Here is an 8153-nt window from a genome sequence, read left to right on the forward strand (position 1 = left end):
GTTAACGTTGGACGGGAATTTGCAGACGTTAAACGTGGGGGGATTTATAGAGCGCATCCCCCCGTTACTGCGACTGCATGTGGGCGTGCGCAGTGGGAAGCAGGACAGACCCGGAGGGTCTCGCTGAGAAGGCGATGGTCATTACAGACCCGAAGGAGCGGGCGGGCGGCAGGGCTCTGTCCGGGGTGGGGAGGTGCTCCAGGCCGAGGGCAGAGGGCACAGCAGGTAAGAGTGTTCTCGGGGTGTTGAAGGAACCCCGGGGCGCCGGAGGGGCCGAGAGAGCGGGGTGAGGCGTGGAGGGTGGGGGCAGGAGCTGGCGGCGATGAGAGGAGGCCGCTTGGAGGGTTCGGGCAGGCGACCTAATAGGATTCGTCCGCTCTGGGGAAGTGGATGCAGGTGAGGGTCCGGCTGGGAGCAGGGGCGCCGGCCAGGAGGCCGAGTCGGTGCGCAAGTGGTTGATTTCTAGGTAACGTTTGAGGGAGGAGTTGACGACGTGCGGGTGGTTCCGTCTCTGTCCGTGCAGAGTCTCCTCGTTCTCTTTTCCAGCTGCCCGGGGTGCGTTTGCCAGCATGTGTGCGACCGGCCCCTGACGCGTGGGCATTTCGGCCCCTGGCTTCTGCCGCGGAGCAAGCAGATGACGTGCACGTGTCGTGCATGCAGTTATTTGTCCGTAGGACCAGGTGCCGGAAAGAGAATCGCGGAGCCCTCTCGGATGCTGTCCCGGTTTGGGGCCCGGACCTTGCCCACCTGCGCTCTTCTCTGCGCCGCGTGTTAGACGGGAAACGTCCCGGCCTTGCGTTCTTTTCAGTGTTCAGGGCCTTTGAACTTCCTGTTCTGCAGAACGGGCGTGTGCCGTGCCTGCGAAAGTGCTACTTTCACTTGCTTGTGGTTTCGTGGCTATCTTTATGTGGCGGGAAAGTTTGCCCTTCGTGTGCAAACCTTGCACCAACCTTCCTGACGCTTTGGCTCTCATCTGCGCGTGGTAGTTTCCGACCTGCTGGACGTTTTTAGGAAGTGTGTTTATCAATAAGTCTTTTAGCTCTCGGGTCTTCAGTCCTATTTTTATTATTAATTGATTGTATTTATTTATTTAAAAAAATTTTTTTTTAATTTTTATCATTGAGACACAGAGAGCGTAAGCAGGGGTGGGGCTGAGAGAGAGGGAGACACAGAATCTGAAGCAGGTTCCAGGCTCTGAGCTGTCAGCACAGAGTCCAACGCAGGGCTCGAACTCACGAACTGCGAGATCATGACCTGAGCCGAAGTCGGACACTTAACCGACTGAGCCACCAGGCGCCCCTGATTGTGTTTATTTTTGAGAGAGAGAGTGAGGGGGGCAGAGAGAGAATCCCAAGCCCTCTTCCAGGCTCAAACTCATGAACCACAAGATTATGAGCAGAGCCGAAGTGGGTCGCTCAACCGACTGAGTCACCCAGGAGCCACTTTGAGTCCTGTTTTTAAAAGGCCATCACCGGGGCGCCTGGGTGGCGCAGTCGGTTAAGCGTCCGACTTCAGCCAGGTCACGATCTCGCGGTCCCTGAGTTCGAGCCCCGCGTCAGGCTCTGGGCTGATGGCTCAGAGCCTGGAGCCTGTTTCCGATTCTGTGTCTCCCTCTCTCTCTGCCCCTCCCCCGTTCATGCTCTGTCTCTCTCTGTCCCAAAAATAAATAAACGTTGAAAAAAAAAAAAAATTTTAAAAGGCCATCACCTTGGGGCAGCTGGGTGGCTCAGTCGGTTAACTGCCAAATTCAGCTTAGGTCATGATCTCCTGGTTTGTGGGTTCCAGCCCCGCATCGGGCTCCGTGCTGACAGCTCAGAGCCTGGAGCCTGCTTCGGATTCTGTGTCTCCCTCTCTCTCTTGGCCCCTTCCCTGCTTGCACGTGCCCTCACGTGCTCTCTCTCTCTCAAAAATAAAACATTAAAAAATTTTTAAGAAAAAAACGCTATCACCTTTCTGAGATTTTTAAGAGACTTACTATATTTTCAGCATTTTTATGCTGCTGCGATCTCATGCTACGGATCCTTTGACAGTTTTGGTTTTTATATGTCTTTCATCCGTTTGGAATTTATCCCAATATAAGGCTTGAGATACAGATCTGACTTTACTGTTTTATCCAAAAGTCTTTTATTTTATTTTTTATTTTTAAAAATTTACATCCAAATTAGTTAGCATATAGTGAAACAATGATTTCAGGAGTAGATTCCTTAATGCCCCTTCCCCATTTAGCCCATCCCCCCTTCCACAACCCCTCCAGTAACCCTCAGTTTGTTCTCCATATTTGTGAGTCTCTTATGCTTGTCCCCCTCCCTGTTTTTATGTTATTTTTGTTTCCCTTCCCTTATGTTCATCTGTTCTGTCTCTTAAAGTCCTCATATGAGTGAAGTCATATGATTTTTGTCTTTCTCTAATTTCACTTAGCATAATACCCTCCAGTTCCATCCACGTAGTTGCAAATGGCAAGATTTCCTTCTTTTTGATTGCCGAGTAATACTCCATTGTGTATATATGTCACATCTTCTTTATCCATTCATCCATCGATGGACATTTGGGCTCTTTCCAGACTTTGGCTATTGTTGATGGTGCTGCTATAAACATGGGGGTGCATGTGTCCCTTCGAAACAGCACACCTGTATCCCTTGGATAAATGCCTAGTAGTGCAATCGGCGGGTATAGGGTAGTTCTATTTTTAGCTTTTTGAGGAACCTCCATACTGTTTTCCAGAGTGGCTGCATTAGCTTGCATTCCCACCAACAATGCAAAAGAGATCCCCTTTCTCCGCATTCTTGCCAACATCTGTTGTTGCCTGAGTTGTTCACATGAGCCATTCTGACAGGGGTGAGGTGGCATCCCATTGTGGTGTTGATTTGTATTTCCCTGATGATGAGTGATGTGGAGCATTTTCTCACGTGTCGGTTGGCCATCTGTCATCCAAATGTCTTGAATCAAACAGTCTGTCTTTTGCTGCTCCGAAGCCCCCCCTTTGCCCTGTTCTGGATTTCTACTGTATCTGGGTCTGTTTCTTGACCTTGTATTTATTCCACTCATCTGCCCATATACACTTCCCCATTGGGGCTTTATGTTATGTTCCAGTATCTGGTCCAAAGAGTAGGTTTTCAGCGTGTTTTGGTTTGACCTTGGAACAGGTCGTTAGTAGGAGCCGGAAAGGGTTCACAGTGGAGGACGGGGCCCGGCAGACTAGCCCCTCTGGGGTTGACAGTCGTGGCGATGCGAGGGCACGGGTCTCAGCCAGCTCTTCAGGAGCCCCACAGCATGCGTGTGGCCAAGGTGGGGCAGGTTGGCCAGATACTAGGATAGCTGATTGAGGTCTCCCAGCAGTTAATAATCCTGCCCAAAGGGTTAAGAGATCAGGGTTATTCTGGAGAAGAGTGTTTGGGGTGTGCCCTAGACCTTACTCAAAACCCCTGTAAGCAACTGGGATGTGGACCTGTGTGTTACGTTTTCACGGGACACTGACTTGGAAGGCTACCGCGCGTCTGCACGGGTTGCCTTCGGGCTCCTGTGTGACAGGGGAAGAGGCTGCGGCTTAGCGGAAGGGGGGAATCGGGTGGTCGGGGCACGCGGGAGAGGCCTTCTCCTCCAGGGCAAGGTGCAGGGGCCACGGGCACACCGGAAGGCTGTGCTCCCGAGTTTGGGCGCTGTTCTGCAGGTGGCGGGGATCCCTTTCTTTTAAAAATTTTTTTTTTTAATTTATTTTTGAGAGACAGAGACAGGGCACAAGTGGGGGAGGGGCAGAGAATGAGACACAGAATCGGAAGCAGGCTTCAGGCTCCGACCTGTTGACACAGAGCCCGACGCGGGGCTCGAACTCACAAACTGTGAGATCATGACCTGAACCAAATTCGGACGCTTAACTGACTGAGCACCCAGGTGCCCTGTCGGGGATCCCTTTCAAGTTTAACCTCGCGGAGAGACGGGACTAGTTGTGTTTTCCGTCGGCCTGCGGAGGAGAGCTGAGCCCGGGGGGGGCAAACGGGAAACGGGCAGTGGTCGGCGGGGGCGGGGGTGCCGGAGCGTGGCTTTGCGCCACGGCCGTGGGCATAACGGGAAGGCAGGCGGCCCGGCGTCCACGAGTGCCCTTTGACCCGCCGTCACGAATGCTTCCTCGCCGGGGACCCTTGCCAAAGGCTGGCTGGGCCTCACCTGGGAGCGGCTGGCCGCCTGGCCCAGGCCGTTAGCCCTGTCGTGTCCTTGCTGCTGACTGTTCTCTAGAGATGGGCTTTGGGCGAGCAGAGAGCGGGAAGCCATCGAGCATCCCCCACGTGGCCGGGGCTGTAGCCAGCAGAGGAGTGGCTTGGGTGGCAGGCGTTGGGGAAATGATGCATCGCTCAGTCTTGCTCTAAAGGAGTCCACGGCCCGGCGATAATCGGGACACTGAGTGAGCAGCGCCTCTAGGAGAGCGAGCGGCTGGGTGTGTGGGGTCGGGAGCTCAGAGCGTCCTGGGTGGGGGGGGGGGAAACGCGGCTCCCAGGGGTGGGGCAGTGAGGGCAGCGGAACCCCCATAACACCAACATTTTAGGGGCAAGGAGAGCCCTTAACGGAAAGAGGAGACCACGGAAGGGGTGATGTCCCAGAAAATGAGACAAGAGTTTTGAACGGGAGGGGAAAACAGTGCTGTGGAGAAATGTCGTGGGATTTGCCCACCACCGGCAGGCTCAGGGAGAGCAGTCTCAGAAGGCTGGGGGGGCCCGCTCCCCAGGAGAAGAGGGGAGGGACAAGATCCTACATGGGGAGTGGAGGGGAGCAGGTAGGGTGGTGTGGACCCCCTCTTTGCACCAGCCCCTCTCCACCCAGGGAATGCGGTCACCCAGCTGTCCCTGTGGCCACCCACCTGCTCCTACAACCACCCACCTGCCCCTGTGGCCACCCACCTGCCCCTGTGGTCACCCACGTGCCTGTGGATGTGCACTGAGGGAGGGGACTTAGGAACGGGCTGGCAGGTATGACACGTTCGCTGACGTCATGCCATCTGAAGGGGTCACCAGCAGTGGCCTCCCCCAGGGTCCGTTCCAGCCCTTTCCGTCTTCCAAGGCCGAATGCAACAATGGAAGGAGGGCCTGGGGCTGCCCGGGGAGCCCTGGGACTGCGCTGCCCCTTGTCCCCTGCCCCAGCCTTTGTCTCCTGGGGTCACCTTGGTCTCCAGCCCGAGGGCCTGGCTCACTCTCCCCTTCATCGTCTACCTGCCCATGGGCTTCCCTCACGAGCTGCCCACCCGGAGCACCCTCTGTGCGGGGCTGTGTGCGAGGCGTCCTCTTGGGCCCTGCGTTCCCCGTGCTCTGCCCAGAGGGTTCCTGTGCCCGTGAGCGGCCGCCCCTGGTGGGATCTGAGTTCAAGGGGAAGCTACCCGTTTTCAGTCCCTCGTGAGTCCCCTGGGTCTCCCTGCCCTCAGGATGCTTGTGTCTCTCCTTAGTGCACACCCTCTGCCTTGCCTCCCCCTTCCTCTCCTCCCTGACCCCTGCGAGGGTGCCCCTTGGTCTCCAGCTCCCATGTGGGAGCATAGAGTTTAAGCCACGTTTTTGGGTCTCAGACACCAAGAATCTAAGTCCATTTATACTTTGACCATTTCTGTCGCCGGCAACCAGCCAGGAGGTTACTCCGTTTACCGTCTGTCTGTCTGTCCATCCAGTGAGCCATTCACTCGCTGCTTCTGCTACACGTGTGTGGCCACACGTCCCCCCAGGTGTGGGAGATGCCAGAGGTGCGGCCTCATCCCCTTTGTCCAAGGACATCGCCGCGTCCGTCCGGGAAAGAGGCACGGCCGATGGGAGCCCCGGGGAGTGCGGTTGGGTCCAGGGAGGGGTGGGGGCAGTGGGACGCGAGGGCGTCAGAGGGCTTTGGGGGCAGTGCCCGCTGCGCCAGCACCTCAGGGGTCAGGCATTCTGGGTAGAGGAGGGTGGACGAGTCGCGCCGACCCCAAGTGACCGGAGGGAGCTCAGAAGCAGGGCATTCTGACCTTCACACTTGGTTTGTTTGTAGCAAACAAGGTGCTTCAGTTACAAAGAATTTATTTTATTTTTATTTTATTTTATTTTATTTTATTTTATTTTATTTTATTTTATTTTATCTTATTTTATTTGTTATTTTATGTTATTTTATTTATTTGTTTATTTTAATGTTTTTTATTTATTTTTGAGAGAGAGAGAGAGACAGCATGAGTGGGTGAAGGACAGAGAGAGAGGGAGACACAGAATCCGAAGCGGGCTCCAGGCTCCGAGGTGTCCGCACAGAGCCCGACGCGGGGCTTGAACTCACGAACCCGCGAGATCACGACCTGAGCCGAAGTCGGATGCTTAACCGACTAAGCCACCCAGGCGCCCTCAGTCTGTTTTAAAACACCAACGTCATGGATCTAATTCGTGGCTTCATCAGTTCCTACTTGATCTTGTTTTTCTCTAGAAGTAAGATCCGTTCTTCAAGTTGCTAAAATACTTGTTTTGATGTTTTCTCGGTGTTACTGAAATCTTGTCAGACACCCCCGCCCCTGCACCCCCAGAGAATACGGTCTCAGATCCTCGTGGGCGCCGAGGGTCTCGGCAGGTTGGCGTATGCTTGGCTGGGGCTCTGAAGCTTATCTTCCTCATAAGTTGTAGCTTCTGCGATCTGTCTTTCCTGCCCGGATGGCACGTTCCTTTAGTTTCGCTTGGCCAGAGTTATGGAACGTCTGTACTGTCATTATGATATACTGACTCGCTTTGTTAGTGTTACTTAAAAAGCATGCGTGCGTTATGCGTGTCTCACTGTGCTTGAGGGGGCAGGTAGTAGGTTCGTCTCCCGGGAGGGGGTAGGGCTGTGTTTGCACGTCAATGTTCCTCTTTAGGACTTGGGTCCTAAACTGAGCATCTCAGGACTGACCCCCCCCCCCCCCCCGGCCCAGTAGACTGTGAGTGCCACATGTTGGCAGACTGGCCGGACCTCCTCTCTACCTGGGTCACCACACCTGCTGATCAGTCCTTCCTCCTGTTCTCGGAACGGTTCCTGTTTTTTCCAGGACTGTTTGACTCACATACAGTTCCCTGTTTATATCTTTTGCTATTTACCGATGGGAATGAACATTTCCCTGTTTATTATAAACAAATGTACTTAGAAGCACACACGTTCATATGCAGCAACATCCCCTTTCTTATTAAAACCTATAGGGGCACCTGGGTGGCTCATTCGGTTAAGCTTCTGACTTCGGCTCAGGTCACGATCTCGCGGTCCGTGAGTTCGAGCCCCGCGTCGGGCTCTGTGCTGACAGCTCAGAGCCTGGAGCCTGTTTCAGATTCTGTGTCTGCCTCTGTCTCTGCTCCTACCCTGCTCACACTCTGTCTCTCTCTCTCCCTCTCTCTCTCAAAAGTAAATAAACATTAAAAAAACCCACCTATAACAACTTCAAAAATTCGAATATAATCCTTCTCTTCTGTATTGTGTTATACTTTTTTGTAACGGTTTACAGTGACTCTTCTCTTTTTGCTGTTACTATGAATTTAGGTCTTTCCCAAATGAATTGTAGCAGACACCCTTGGGCGGCCACTCCCCTCACCCATTACCCCCGTTCACTTGGTGGTGGGACCCACGTTGCATTTTTCAGTCCACCCTTCCTCAGGTGGCTCGGGTAAATCCTGACTAGGCTAGGGGATCACACGCTTCCGTCCCCGCTGCCTGCTTGAAGGGTTTGGGTTTGGTGTCCGGTTTGGGCCAAAATAGATAGGAAGAGGCCTGCTGGATGGTTTCTGGGAAAATTGCCCCCCCCCTTTTTTTTAACTTGGAATTTTATTTATTTATTTATTTATTTTTATTTATTTTTAAATTTTTTTTTTTAACTTGGAATTTTAATTATGTACATGAATAACAGCAGGAGAATGGGGAGTTCCGAGGCTGGACACTGTCTCTAGGTGAAAAGATTACTAACAGTTCACTCGTAATTGGCATCACCCAGGATAACAGAGAAGGCTCGCGTAGTTTTTCCTGAAGAAGAAAGCCGATTTACGACATTCAGGACTGACTTCTCTGCCATGGCTAACTGGGGTGTCTCTTTGGGACAGAGTGCGAGCAGGGGAGGGGCAGAGAGAGAGGGAGACACAGAATCTGAAACAGGCTCCAGGCTCTGAGCTGTCAGCACAGAGCCTGACGCGGGGCTCGAACTCACAGACCGC

This window comes from Lynx canadensis, chromosome E1, assembly GCF_007474595.2.
Source record: "Lynx canadensis isolate LIC74 chromosome E1, mLynCan4.pri.v2, whole genome shotgun sequence".
NCBI lineage: Eukaryota > Metazoa > Chordata > Mammalia > Carnivora > Felidae > Lynx > Lynx canadensis.